Genomic DNA, 12,928 nt, shown 5'->3' on the forward strand with positions numbered 1-12,928 from the left:
CTTTCTACACATCTGGGCTGATTGTGAGGGTTTTGAAGAAAAGATCCTTTGTGACTTCTAAGATGAGGTTGTAGAATGCTCATTCTGGGGAGATCTATTCCCCCCACGAATCCATAGAGACCACTGTGTGATGAAGGGGAACCTTTGGTTAGTTAGAGGGGGGGATTGGATAGGTGAGAGGTCAAAACAGAGAGGAAGAGAGGGGAAAAGAAGGAAGATGAGGAGGGACAACTGAAGTGCCATTTCAATGGTATTTTAACAAATAAAGACTGCCTGAAGATCTGAGAGTAAAACAGTCCCACTGGTCAGCCTTACAGACCAGGTTAAGGTAACACGCACCTGAATCCTAGGAGCCACATTAGTTGCCAGAGAAACTGAGTGGTGCGTGCCTTTAATCCCAGCTCTAGAAAGGATTATAAAATGGGAGGAAATAGTTCTCAACACAGTCTCATTCTGAGATTCTGGGACACAGGATTGCTATTTCAGACTGAGGTTGAAGTAAGAGCCAGTGGCTGGCTGTTTTGTTTTTCAAATCTTCAGGTTGAACCATAATTTCTGACCCTGAGTTTTTATTAATCATGCTTCAAACAACTATTATCTAGCCAGCAGACATTTCAGGTAATATACTAATATAGCCAGCCCATCAGAGGTGATATCTGAAGTCCCCAGACCAAATATTATCTGTGCATAACTGCAAAGCAACATGGTGCCTGTGGACATGAGGAGTTCTGTGAGCCTGGCAGTGGAGTGAAGCCTATTGCTTTGAGACTTATGGACACTGAAAAACACTTAAATGTTAAAATATCATTTTATTTCTCTTAATTATACTCTCTTAAGATTAGAAAAAGAGGCTATGTGATGTCAGCACATGTCTTTAAAACCAGTACTTAGAAGGCAGAGGCAGAAAGATCTCTGTGAGCTGGAAGCCAGTCTGACCTACAAAGCTCGATCCAGTCAGGACTGTTACACAAAGAAACTCCATCTTGAAAAACCAAACCAAAACAAAGAGAAATAAAGAAAGGAAGGGAGGACGGAAGGAAAGGAAGCAAGAAAAACGTAAGAAAGAAAAGGAAAGGAAAGAAAATTAGATAAAGAAGTAAGCTGTTTGTTTTCAATTAAAATATAAAGAAACATTTCTGTCATAGTACTTGCTGGACTGAAAGCATGAAAGAGTTTCTTATTTTCAGGTTCTCCAATCAATAAAAGGTGTAAAAGAAAAAGTGAGTCAGGTAAAGATAAAATCTAGAGTGCTACCAGAGAAATGCTTTTCAGGCTAAATTTGTGGGTTATTTTTTGGTTTGTTTGTTTTGTTTTGCTAAGAACTCAAAATATTGTGCATAAGATTAGCAGAAATTCTTAGGTAGAACATGAATGCAAACAATTTGTAAATACTTTAGACTTTGTGCAGATGGTTAGTTTTGTATTCTTTGTTTACAATGTTCCCTTTGGGATGTGGAAGACATTCAGAGTGTTATCTAAGAAACTTTTCAGCACCCTAGAAGGAAACCCCATGCCCAACAAGCTACCACTCTCCAGTCTGGATTCCTTTCTGCTCACAAGACCTGCTATGCTGCTTTCTCCTGCTATATACAGAATTTTCATTCCTTGGATATTGTACATAAAGAGAATAGGGTAGTATGGGTTCTTTGTGTTTGCTTTCTGTAGCCAAAATAATTACAAGGATTACCCTTTTTTTCACCATTTGTCAGTAGTTCATTGTTTTTGGTGATCTCTACCTTTGGTTGTCAGAAGTGAACTACTGGAAGAAAACTGTGGAAATGGTTCACAACCTTGGTTTGGGTAAAGATTGCTCAGAGAAGACTTCAAAAGCACAGACAACAAAAACAAAAAGAGACAAACGGGGATTAAGCTGAACCCAACTTTCTGTACAGCAAAGGAAACAATTGAAGTAGTGAAGAGACAATGTGCAGAATGAGAAAAATACTTTCAACTTTATATCTGACACCAGGGCTAATATCCAGAATCCATAAAGAACTCAGATCACTCATTGCAGAAAGCACAAATAATCCAAATGAATAAATGGACAAAGACATTTCTCAGAAAAGAATAGGGAAATCATGAACAAGTATGAAATAGGAAATATGCTGAAACTAGGAAATAGAAATCAAATCACCTATAATCTCATAGGTCCTAGTGTGTCAGAAACCATTAAAGACAAGAAGCACTAGTGAGAATATGAAGAGAAGGAAAAACACAGTGTTGGAATATAAATTATTGCAATGTTACAGAAAATACAGAATGACCAGATGACATAACAACCCTTCTACTGCACATATGGGGGGAAATAAAATCGGTAAATTGAGATCTACACTGCCACAATTACTGAAGAACTATTCAAAATACCCAAGATATGGCAACTCAAGTACCTAGAGATAACTGAGTAGATTTTAAAAAAGTGGTGTGTATGTATGTCACACAAGAATTTAACCACAAAGAGCAATGGAATTTTGTCTTTTACAACAATATAGTCTAAAAGATATCATATGAAATGAAACCTGCCGGACACAAAAAATTAAACACTGAATGATTTCTTAATTGACTCCACAGTTGCTCTCGTAGAAAGGAGAGTAGAAAGTGATTACAAGGGAATGGAGGGTAGAGGAGAGGGGATCAGGTACGTGTTTCCACAGGATGGGGGCAGTTTTCACTGCTCCCCCACACAGTGGGATGATGCTAGCTCATAATAATGTAGCCTTATTCTGAAACTCCGGGAAGAGAGCACTTTAAAATTCATTGCTACAAAATGACAGATATCTGAAATGATAGACATGTTTATTATTCTAATTTTATCAGTAACTATTACTATTACATATTAATTGTAATAGTGAAATATCACATTGCATGTCATAAATGTGCAATTATTGCTGATTTATTAAAGTAAACTTTAAACAACATCAAAAACTCCTCGGTGGTAGGAACCTAGATTTCCAAGAATGTCAATATGTGTTCCCATAGTGTTTGACTCAACTAAGCTCAAAGAGAAGTGAAAGTCATCAGGATCTTTATTGCTTTGTCATTTGTCTGATATTTTAGACTGTAATTTAACATCATAGAAGTCCATCATGTTTTTAAAGGAATTATAACAGCATGTATGAAAGGAAAGGAATCTGTTCAAAACCCAAAGATGCTTGGGGGCATCACACTCTGGCAGGCAGGAAGCAAATACAGAGCTTCTCAATTGTAAACATGGAACTTCCACTTTTTTTTAAACAACAATGAAGATTGATTCAGAGGTAAGAACAAAATGTCCAGAATAACACTGAAACACAGTGAAGACTACTTGTCCGTATGGGAGTGCCTTTTGGTTACAGGAGCAAATTCATTAGTAGAAGTGTGGGGCAGAGTTCAAGTACTAACTTGTCCAGGAATCAAGGAACTGGATCTGAAGCAAGGAACTGGATCTGAAGCAAGGATGACTCTCACTGCTAAGGACTTGCCTCCAGACAGTTCAAACTTGAACCATAGCAATGGTTATTCCACTGAAGAATACAGAACAACAGAACAACACAACTCAAGAGGAAATTAGGCATATAGTTTGTACTTAATGTTGATGGAGCAGTGAAATGGATCTCACCCTGCACAGGATTATTCCAATCTGCCTGTGGATGATATCCAAAGAACAAGTAGAAACACATGCCAATGCATACCTCTGGCATAAACTGATGGCTTATGCATTAAATGGTTTTGTCACGAAAGAGGGTCTTGACATCATAGAGGATGGGAGAGGCTCAGTATTTGCACAAGTGAGTACATCTTCACATTGAGATTTATGTGCACTGCCACCACATGTATGTGTATCAATGAGTTTTTTTACTTAACAAGTGTTTCCCGTCTTTCCGCAGACAGAGAGGTTTATTTCCAAGTCATTCAGCCTCCCTTTAAATACTCTAAAGTCTGGTGGTGGTGGTGCAAGCCTTTAATTCCAGTAGTCAGGAGGCAGAGGCAGGCAGATCTCTGTGAGTTTAAGGCCAGCTTGGTTTACAAGAGTTAGTTTAAGGACAGGCTTCAAAACTGCAGAGAAATTCTGTCTCGAGAAACAAAACCAAAACCAACCAACCAAAAAAATCAACAATAAAGAGACTCTAATAGTTGATCCAAAGCCTAGAGAATTTATCTGCTGGCAGAACTCATGACATGCTTTGCATTGTCCAGTCAGGTCGTCTCTGTCCATCACTGTTTGAGAAGTTTCCTGATAATGAAATCATCAAGACCTTAGTCTGCTTTTACATGTAGGCATTACTGTGAGGGAGGTAGGGCAAAATTAATCCACCCTAGTAGACAACAGGCCTGAGATGACATTTGAAGCAAGCAAGGGACATAAATAGAGAAAAAATTAATTGCAGACTTGCCCTTGTTGGCATTTTACCATAATTAGGTGCATATGCTTGCTTGTCTAGACAAACCTGTGACCTACTCAAGAAAACCTCAATTTTGGCGGATTTTGTGTCCTAATGTATCTATTCTAAAGAACTACTGAGTGAGTTATCTTGTTAAATGACTTTGTAAATCAGCTGGAGGGCATTTGTGTCTAGAGGCATGTTCTCCGGAGTCATGTGGTCTGGGTTCACATCCCTGCCCTGCCTATAAATGTGTATTTTGCGACCAACTACTTAACATTACTGGGATCTTTGTCTCCTCTGTTCTAAATGAAAGTCAAGAATTCATTTCCTGGGATTTGAATGAATTAATATGTAGAAAACTACTTAGAAAAAGACTAGTATGGGGATGGAGAGATGGCTCAGCAGTTAAGGGCATGTACTACTCTTGCAGAGGATCCAAGTTTAATCCCTATATTGGGGAGCTCATAACCAACTCTAACCCCAGTTCCAAGGGATCTTCTGGCCTCTGCTGGCACCTGCATATATACTCACACAGACATGGAAAGAGAGAGAGAGAGAGAGAGAGAGAGAGAGAGAGAGAGAGAGAGAGAGAGAGAGAGAGAGAGGAGGAGGAGGAGGAGGAGGAGGAGGAGGAGGAGGAGGAGGAGGAGGAGGACAAGGACGAGGAGGACGAGAAAGACAAGGAGGAGGAGGATGAATAAGATGAGGAAGACAAGGACAAGAAAGAAGAGCCAGGACAAGGAAGAAGGCAAACCCCGGCCAACCAGAAGGCTTAACCAGTAAAAACCACTGCCATCATGCCTGGAAAAACTGGGACCGACATGGTGAAATGAGAGAATGAATTCCTTCAAGTTTCCTCTTATCTGCACATGGGTCCTCTGGCATTTGTGTGCAAGCACACATACTATAAATAACGAACTAAATAGCAGACATGTTTCAAGTTAGAACTTACCACTAATGAACTGTGAAGAGAGCAGAGCAGTATTGATCCTCCCATGAAATGTTTGCTTGTGTTTTTTCCCCTAAAATAATGAGTTGAACATTATCAGGCTAAGTTAAATAACTTGCCCTACGTCATACAGGTGGCACATTCAGGATTTATTACTAGATTGTGTGATTGTGATTTCAAAATGTGTGCTTTCAACTTCTGTCTTTCTATGCTATGGTAAGTAGTATGGGGATATAAGAGAGGGAATGACTCATTCTGCAGACCACTGGCAAGGAGGCAAGTCCAAAGAGTGTTTGGTCTATTCTACCTTTTCTAAACTTTAGGGAAAAATTTTTCAATGTTACAGATACTCTTTTATTGAGTAGGGGGAAATCAATTTAATTACTACGACAATATTTTCATTAAAAATTCTGTTTTATAAGTGACTTTACGTTCAAGTCTGCAAATCATTGTGTTTAAATCTTTTATTTTATGGAAGAGTCAGACTGTTACCTTTCAAGGTGATTAAAATTATTAAATATAGAGCTTTGTAAGTTCTGATTGAGAAAATGATTCCTCTACTTAGTGAGTTTTTTCTGACATACATACAGTTAGCATAAATTCAGAGGTAGACTACTAATTATTGAAGGATGAAATGCATGTAAACACAAATCTAATACAAACCATATAACAAATTTGCTTTTGAGGGGGTTGAACAGTACTCAGTCCTACGAAGTCATCAACATGACAGCTACCACCTTGGCTTCTGCTTTGTCAAGAAGGACCCACTCATAACCAAAGAGCTAGTGCTGTTTGTTGCTTTATGAGGAAAGTCCGTTTGTCAAGGTAGTGACATGTGGTATATTGTCCATACTCCAAGCGCCATGTCCGGGAGTAATCACCCAACACAAACTAGACTCCATGGGTTTTGTTTTATGTACTTAATTTATTCCCTCTTTCCAGTTTGACCTGTCTGCTGGTGGTGTTCCTGTTCAGTTCACATTCGTATTGGCAAGACTTCACAGGTTTAACTTCTGAGGTCATTAAGACACAGTTTAACAGAAAACTATTGCCTGAGCCTTAGAAACTTTCTGCTCCCTCTTCTGCAGTGTTTCCCAAGTCGCAGGTGACAGAGTATTCTGTAGACTTATCCTTTGGAACTGAGCTCCACCTCTCTGCATTTATATCAGATGTGGTCTTTGTCTGTTGCAAAGAGAAGTTCTGTAGATGAGAAGCGAAGACTACCCTGCTATGTGGGTATAAGGGCAAACGTTTACAGAACTCTATACAAAATGCCAGAGGGAAATGAGTACAGCAGAGGGCAGGAGCGGTGGGCATCTCTGGGGAACAGCACACCAATTGGTTGTCCTGTGTCAAACAGTCAGTCAGCCTTGAGACTATCCGTACAAGTAACATTATATAAACTCAACAGGTTATATATAGAAACTTACATGTACATAAAACTGCATATAGGTAAGCAATACACAATAAGAATTAATGAAAAAAGAGGCCATAATTTTGAAAGAGAGGAAGGAAGGGTGTCTGAGAGGACTTGGAGAGAGAAAAGGAACGGGAGAAATGTAATTAAATTACAAACTTCCAAAATAAGCAAGAATAAACTGAAAGAAATTTGTTGGTGGTGGGGAGAAAACATGAAGTTGAATGGGGAGGGAGGTGAGGGAGGACCGGGAGAGGAAATGAATACGATCAAAATGTATGGAACTTTTTTTTTATGTAATTCATTCTTTTTTTTCAAGTACCTTCATTTTATTTTTAAATATATATATAATTTACATTTTAGATGAAGAGAAAACAGGATACAAAGACCAACAAATGATTTAGAAAATATAATCTCTGGTTCACAAAGAGCATGAAGAAGCATACAAACAGGCATCTGAGAAGCAAAGCAGATACTCATCTCGTAAGGCCTCCCAAGAACATCACAGACAAATAGACTTGGTGGCAAATGAAAATGCATCCGTAGTGGTGCTGTATTCATTATCAAGATTTATTATATTTTAGTTATGTGTATGTGAGTGGTTAGGTATGAGATTACGTGATTGTGAGTGCTTGGTTCCCAGAGATTAGAGATATTGTATCTGTCTGTAGCTGGAGTTAAGGTGTAAACCACAAAATGTAGGTGCTGGAAATTGAACTCAAGTCTTTTGCAGGGCAGTGTACAATCCTAATCTCTGAGCCATCTCTCCAGTCACTTTTATAATGGTCAAAGAGGAGCAGTTTCAGTGAAGAAAACTATACTCTCGAACTATATACCAGTTATGAAACTGCTTTAGGTGGATGTGGAGAAATTGTTTTCATTTTATAAGCTTTATTAAATAAAAATAATATAGATATTTTCAATTTCAAAAAGAGTTGAGAGAGTCATCTTCACGACGTTTCCATTTCTCTGTGTTCATTTGTAAAATTTCTGTTTCCCATGGTGTATACTTTAAAGTTCCAGGTTTATATACTTCATGAAAGTAGGTTTACTCTTTTTTTTTGTATGGAACTTTAAAAGAAGAAATTTAAAAATTCTTTAAGAAAGATATGATAATACAACTTAGGGAAATAATTTACATTTTGGACCAACGACTTTAAAATGCATTATGACTTATGCTGTTTAGACCTGCGTTAAAATCATATTGATATTATCTTTCCAGATATTCGTGTGCTGTTATTTAATTCTTCTTTATCAGCCACATGGGAAGCTAACCATAGAAGAATTTCAAAACAAGGAGAGGAAGAGGCTATGCTTTCTTTCCCATGCATGCCACGTTAAAACACTTTTCCATGTACTGCAGGTACATAAATTTCTCTTCATGTCCATGTAGTTAAAAGTAGGAATTCAGACATGGTTAGACACAGGATACACACACACACACACACACACACACACACACACACAATATTAAGCAATCAAAATAAGACATGGAACATTATTTTAGAGTTCTGACTTATAAATTATTAATAATTAATTTAATTAAAAAAATGGACAGTCAGACAAACAAGGATGGACCAACAGACTTGTTCTAGTAGAAGGAAATTCTGCCAGTCAGTTGGCAATGTCTTTGCTGTGAAATGCTCTGAACCAAGACAATGGAGACAACAGAGTCCCTGAATCACCTGCAGCTTCTCTCTCTTGAAGAAAACTGGGCAGAGCTTTGGCCTTGACAAAAAAGGGAAGGAGTTATTTTTATAATACCAGATACTAGCTTGGAATCCAAGCATTGCTAGACAAATGCAGGGAACTAAGCCATCTTGCTTTAATGTTAGAGTCAACACATCTTTAAACCTTTGGCAGAAAAATAACTCTCGGGGCTTTTCTGTATATCCTATCTTCTTTTGTTTGCTCACTGAATCTCAGTATTATCTTTTTTTATTGTTTGGTGCATCACATCAATACTAGAGTTCATATTACTAGCACTTTCTACATCTTATCTCCAAGGTAAGGCAGATTGCCAGCAGAGGCCCACCTCTGGGTGATGGCTACTCTTGGGTGCTACCACTCTTGGGCTATACTGTGCACTTGGATCACTCTGGCAGGTTCCTCTGTGAGTGTTGTGGTTTTTGTTTGCTTTGGGATAATTTCATAGCTTCAGAAATACACATTCATCTTTCCCCCTAAAGGAATTAAATCACCATCTAAGTTGGAACACTGATAACAAAACTGTTCGGTGTTTTGAACACACTGAGCTAGATTTTTCCATCTCAAATCAAATAAAGTCCTTGCATTTAGGATCAGAAAGATGGAAAATGCACCAAGAGATGGAAAATCCCATGAGGGCAAGAGCTGTGCTACTTCATTAAATCTTTCCATAGTTGCTTTAACTGTATCACATATTCTGACTTCTAATATGTATTTGTTTCAGTGTGTGTGTGTGTGTGTGTGTGTGTGTGTGTGTGTAGATGCTTACAGAGGAGCTCCTGGAGCTGGAGCTGCTGGTTATGATACACTTGCTGTGAGGAACAGAACTCTGGTCCTTTCCCAAAGCAGCAAGGATTCTTAACAGCTAAACATGGCTACTGCTCCCATTATGTATTTGTTGAATGGACCAACAGGGGAAGAGAAAAATCAGATCCTACTGGGTTTCTACCTCTGCTTTAATTGTTTTGATTAATCTTATGTAATAAAGCTAAGATCGTAATATATTGAATGGAAATTTAGAAAATTTGTGATTTATAATGTAAGATTACACAGATAATATATAACATTTGCATATAGTTTTTTATATTTTGCTCTAAGTTATATTTATTTGCTTGTATTCTGGCAAGTAATTCGTGAAAATAAAAAAAAAAGACTGTCCCAAATACTGAGAATTGATGTTTCCAAGAACAAAGCAGTTTTTATTGTTCTTTAACCATCCTTTAAAAATTTGATAATTTATCTTCAGATTGATAAATTTGAGCCATTCAATTATGAGCTTTGTTGGAAAAAACATTATTATTATTTTATTATTATTATTATTTACATGTGTGCATGTCTGTGCAAGTGCAGGCACATGCATATATGTGTGTGTGTGAGTGCAGGCATGTGTGTGTGTACATGCGCATGTGTGTCTCTGTGAGTTCAGGCACATGCATGCATGTGTGTGTGTGTGAGTACAGGCATGTGTGTGTGCACATGCACATGTGTGTCTCTGTGAGTGCAGGCACGTGTATACAGAACCAGAGGGCAAACTTTAAGAATTAGTTTTCCCTTCACCTTGACCTGGGCATCAGGTTCAGGTCTTCCAGTTTGTGAGGTAAACACTCTTATCCCCTGAGCCATATGGCTGACTCTTTTACTTCATTTTTACGAAGGATTTTTATTTAAAAACTAATTGCCTCCTCATTTTCAATGTGTCTCATTGCTGCTATCTTTGAAGCAATCTTGATAAACAGGCAAGAAAAAATACTAAAAGACAAAAAGAAACAGCATTGTTTAAAATATTGGTATGTGGATTGTTTCCCACTGCCTTTAGTTGTTTACCACCAGTTTCAGAAACTCTTGTAGTACCTGAAAGATTGCAAGGGGTGTACATGCACGTATGTATCTAAGTCTCTCTGTTTTATTCATATTTTGGTACATTTAGAGAAAAAATGACTTCTAATATGGTTTTGTTTATCATAAATGCTAGGCACATTCAACAATCATCAGATTTTTGAAATCCTCCCTGTTGATTTGAGAAAGTTCTATGTGATTCGGCAGGATTACTATTGTTGTCGTTCTACTTTTATGAATGTTGCAGAAAGTAAGTATCAAAAAAAGGCAAGGTGAGGCCTAGTTTTGTGCACCTGTAATCCTAACACTTTGGATGGATGTAGAGTCAGAAGAATTAGGAGTTCAAGGTTATCCTTGGTATGTAGCAAGGTCCAGGCCAGACTGGGATACATGGAACTTGCTTCAAAACAAAATAAAACATAAAACCAAGAACTTAACAATATTAAATTTTCTTTCTATGTCCTGTAAGATAGGAAGCACCATGGGGCCAGCTGAATTGCAGGGGAAAGAGTATTTGAAAAGCTTTCAAATTTACAAAAATGCGTTCTTAGCTCATGCGCTACTCTTCTGCCATGTCATCGCTATGGCACATGGCAATAGTGCTATATATAAAAATAAGGGAGCTTCCCGTATTTTCATCAGGAGGCCAGGCCTATGTCTCTTGCTCCGCCACATAATAATGCTCACGTATTGACAGTAATCTCAGTGTACATAAGTGATTTTGCATCTGGCCTATCACGTTGCTCCTGAGAATGCACATTTTACATGGACATGTATTATTTAGTAGTTGCTATTCCATGGGAGCGATTCACCTCTCTCACGGATAAAGAGAGTTCAGAGAAGAGGTCACGCCAAAATGGTTTATGCATTAATGATGGTCCTTTACCATCTTCATTTAGATTGTTTGTGAAATATTTAGGGAGGGAGGTGTAATGGACTCACTCGTTAATTAACAAACGAATCTAATGGGCTCCTGGCAGCCTTGTCAGTAGGTCAGGTCAGGAGAAAAGTACTCATCTTCATAAGGCTGCGACAAAGTTCTCAAACTCTGGTGCAAGTGTTATGGCTGCCTATGGGGACAAAATGCAAGTTATCGGACCTGGTATGATTCATATGCTATACTTCCCTACTTTTTCAGATGTGCACCAGTATACAGAGTGCGCAAGAAGACTTTCAGTCAAATGGAGATCACAAGCATAATTTGATTTATGCAGAATTTTCAAATGTGAAATTATGGGAACACATGGGGTATAACAAAACAGAAACTTCATTTCCCAGCTTATAGCCAGAGTACAAGATTTTAACATAGTTTCTGATTTATCAGGTTTTTCTTTAAAGGATTTGAGCTATGTCTGCTTCAGTTTGGATTGATTGTTAATTTGTATATTGTTCCCTCCTGCAATGCCACAAAGACAAAGCTGAGAAGCATGAGAAATGAAAATGGAAAAATAAAAAAAAGCCATCTGAATTGCACTTAGAGTTGTTAGTGAAAATATTTACAGGAGATAGTTATTCTAATAGTCTGCCAGTTACATTAACATAATGGAAGAGAGATGTGTTTGTGCACGTGTGTGTGTCTGTGTGTGAATGATTTTGATTTGCTCACAGTTGGTTGAAGATAGATTGGCAGTAACAGCTGCCACCAAGTGTCAACAATCAAGTACAATGAAGTGTGGCACCCCCCCCCACCCCCTCGACTGTTTTTCATTCAAATGAGTTATGAGTTCTTACTGTGCAGAAGCACTCTTACTTTAAAAAAAAAAATCAGAAGTTGAGTTGTGAGAATTGGGGAATATCCACCTGGCAGGAAAATTTTCATGCTTTGAAAAAAAAGCAGAAAAATAGATTACATTAGATCAATCAAAGTCACTAGAAAATGTTAAATCAGAGGGGGGAAAACAGTGAGAAATAACCCCCCAAAACAATCCAGATGAACCTATTAACGAGGACAAGTGTCTATTTTTCTTGGTTCAAGGACTCAGCTACAATGGGTTAGAGCACCAAGCACCCTATCAGAAATGCACAGAGGTAACTACAGAGAACAAGGGGCCCACTCAACCCCCAACATCAAAGCCTCCTCGGAGGAAAAAAAAGGCTTCGTTACTTGTAGCTTAATCCAACATTACACACTTCTTTCAAACATCAAAAATCCTGCTCGGCCTTGGATGGCGGGGCATTCTCACTACTAATCCAGCCTTAATTATAAAAATTTTATACTCCCTCAGTTCCTTGCCCCCTCTGTTACCAATTGCCTGGTGGGAGGCAGAGGTAAGAGAAGAGAAAGGAAATTAAGGTCTACTACATGGAAGAAAGGGTATCTCGCCTCACTTAGTGGTCAGTTAGCTAGTACGTTCTAGCAACTTCAGTGCATAAAGAGCTTTCCATAGAGCTCCTAACAGAACCTCAAAGTGTCCCCTTGTTTGACAGAAATAGTATTCCCCTTTCTTCAACTCTCCCTAATGCTGTGTAACTTCTGAGCCCTCTGTGGAATCTTAAGTAGGAGTGAGGCCCCCCCCCCCACCTCTTCGGGCTACTTGCCTCAAAGGATAAAGGCCATATATTTCTTGTCAGCTAGGTTTTACCCATGAACATTGATTTGTGAGCTTTCGGTGCCCTTGGGTCTAAAAGCGCATGCTGTCTGTGCCTGGGTACTTGAAC

This window comes from Microtus pennsylvanicus, chromosome 7 (assembly GCF_037038515.1).
Source record: "Microtus pennsylvanicus isolate mMicPen1 chromosome 7, mMicPen1.hap1, whole genome shotgun sequence".
In the NCBI taxonomy this organism is placed as follows: domain Eukaryota; kingdom Metazoa; phylum Chordata; class Mammalia; order Rodentia; family Cricetidae; genus Microtus; species Microtus pennsylvanicus.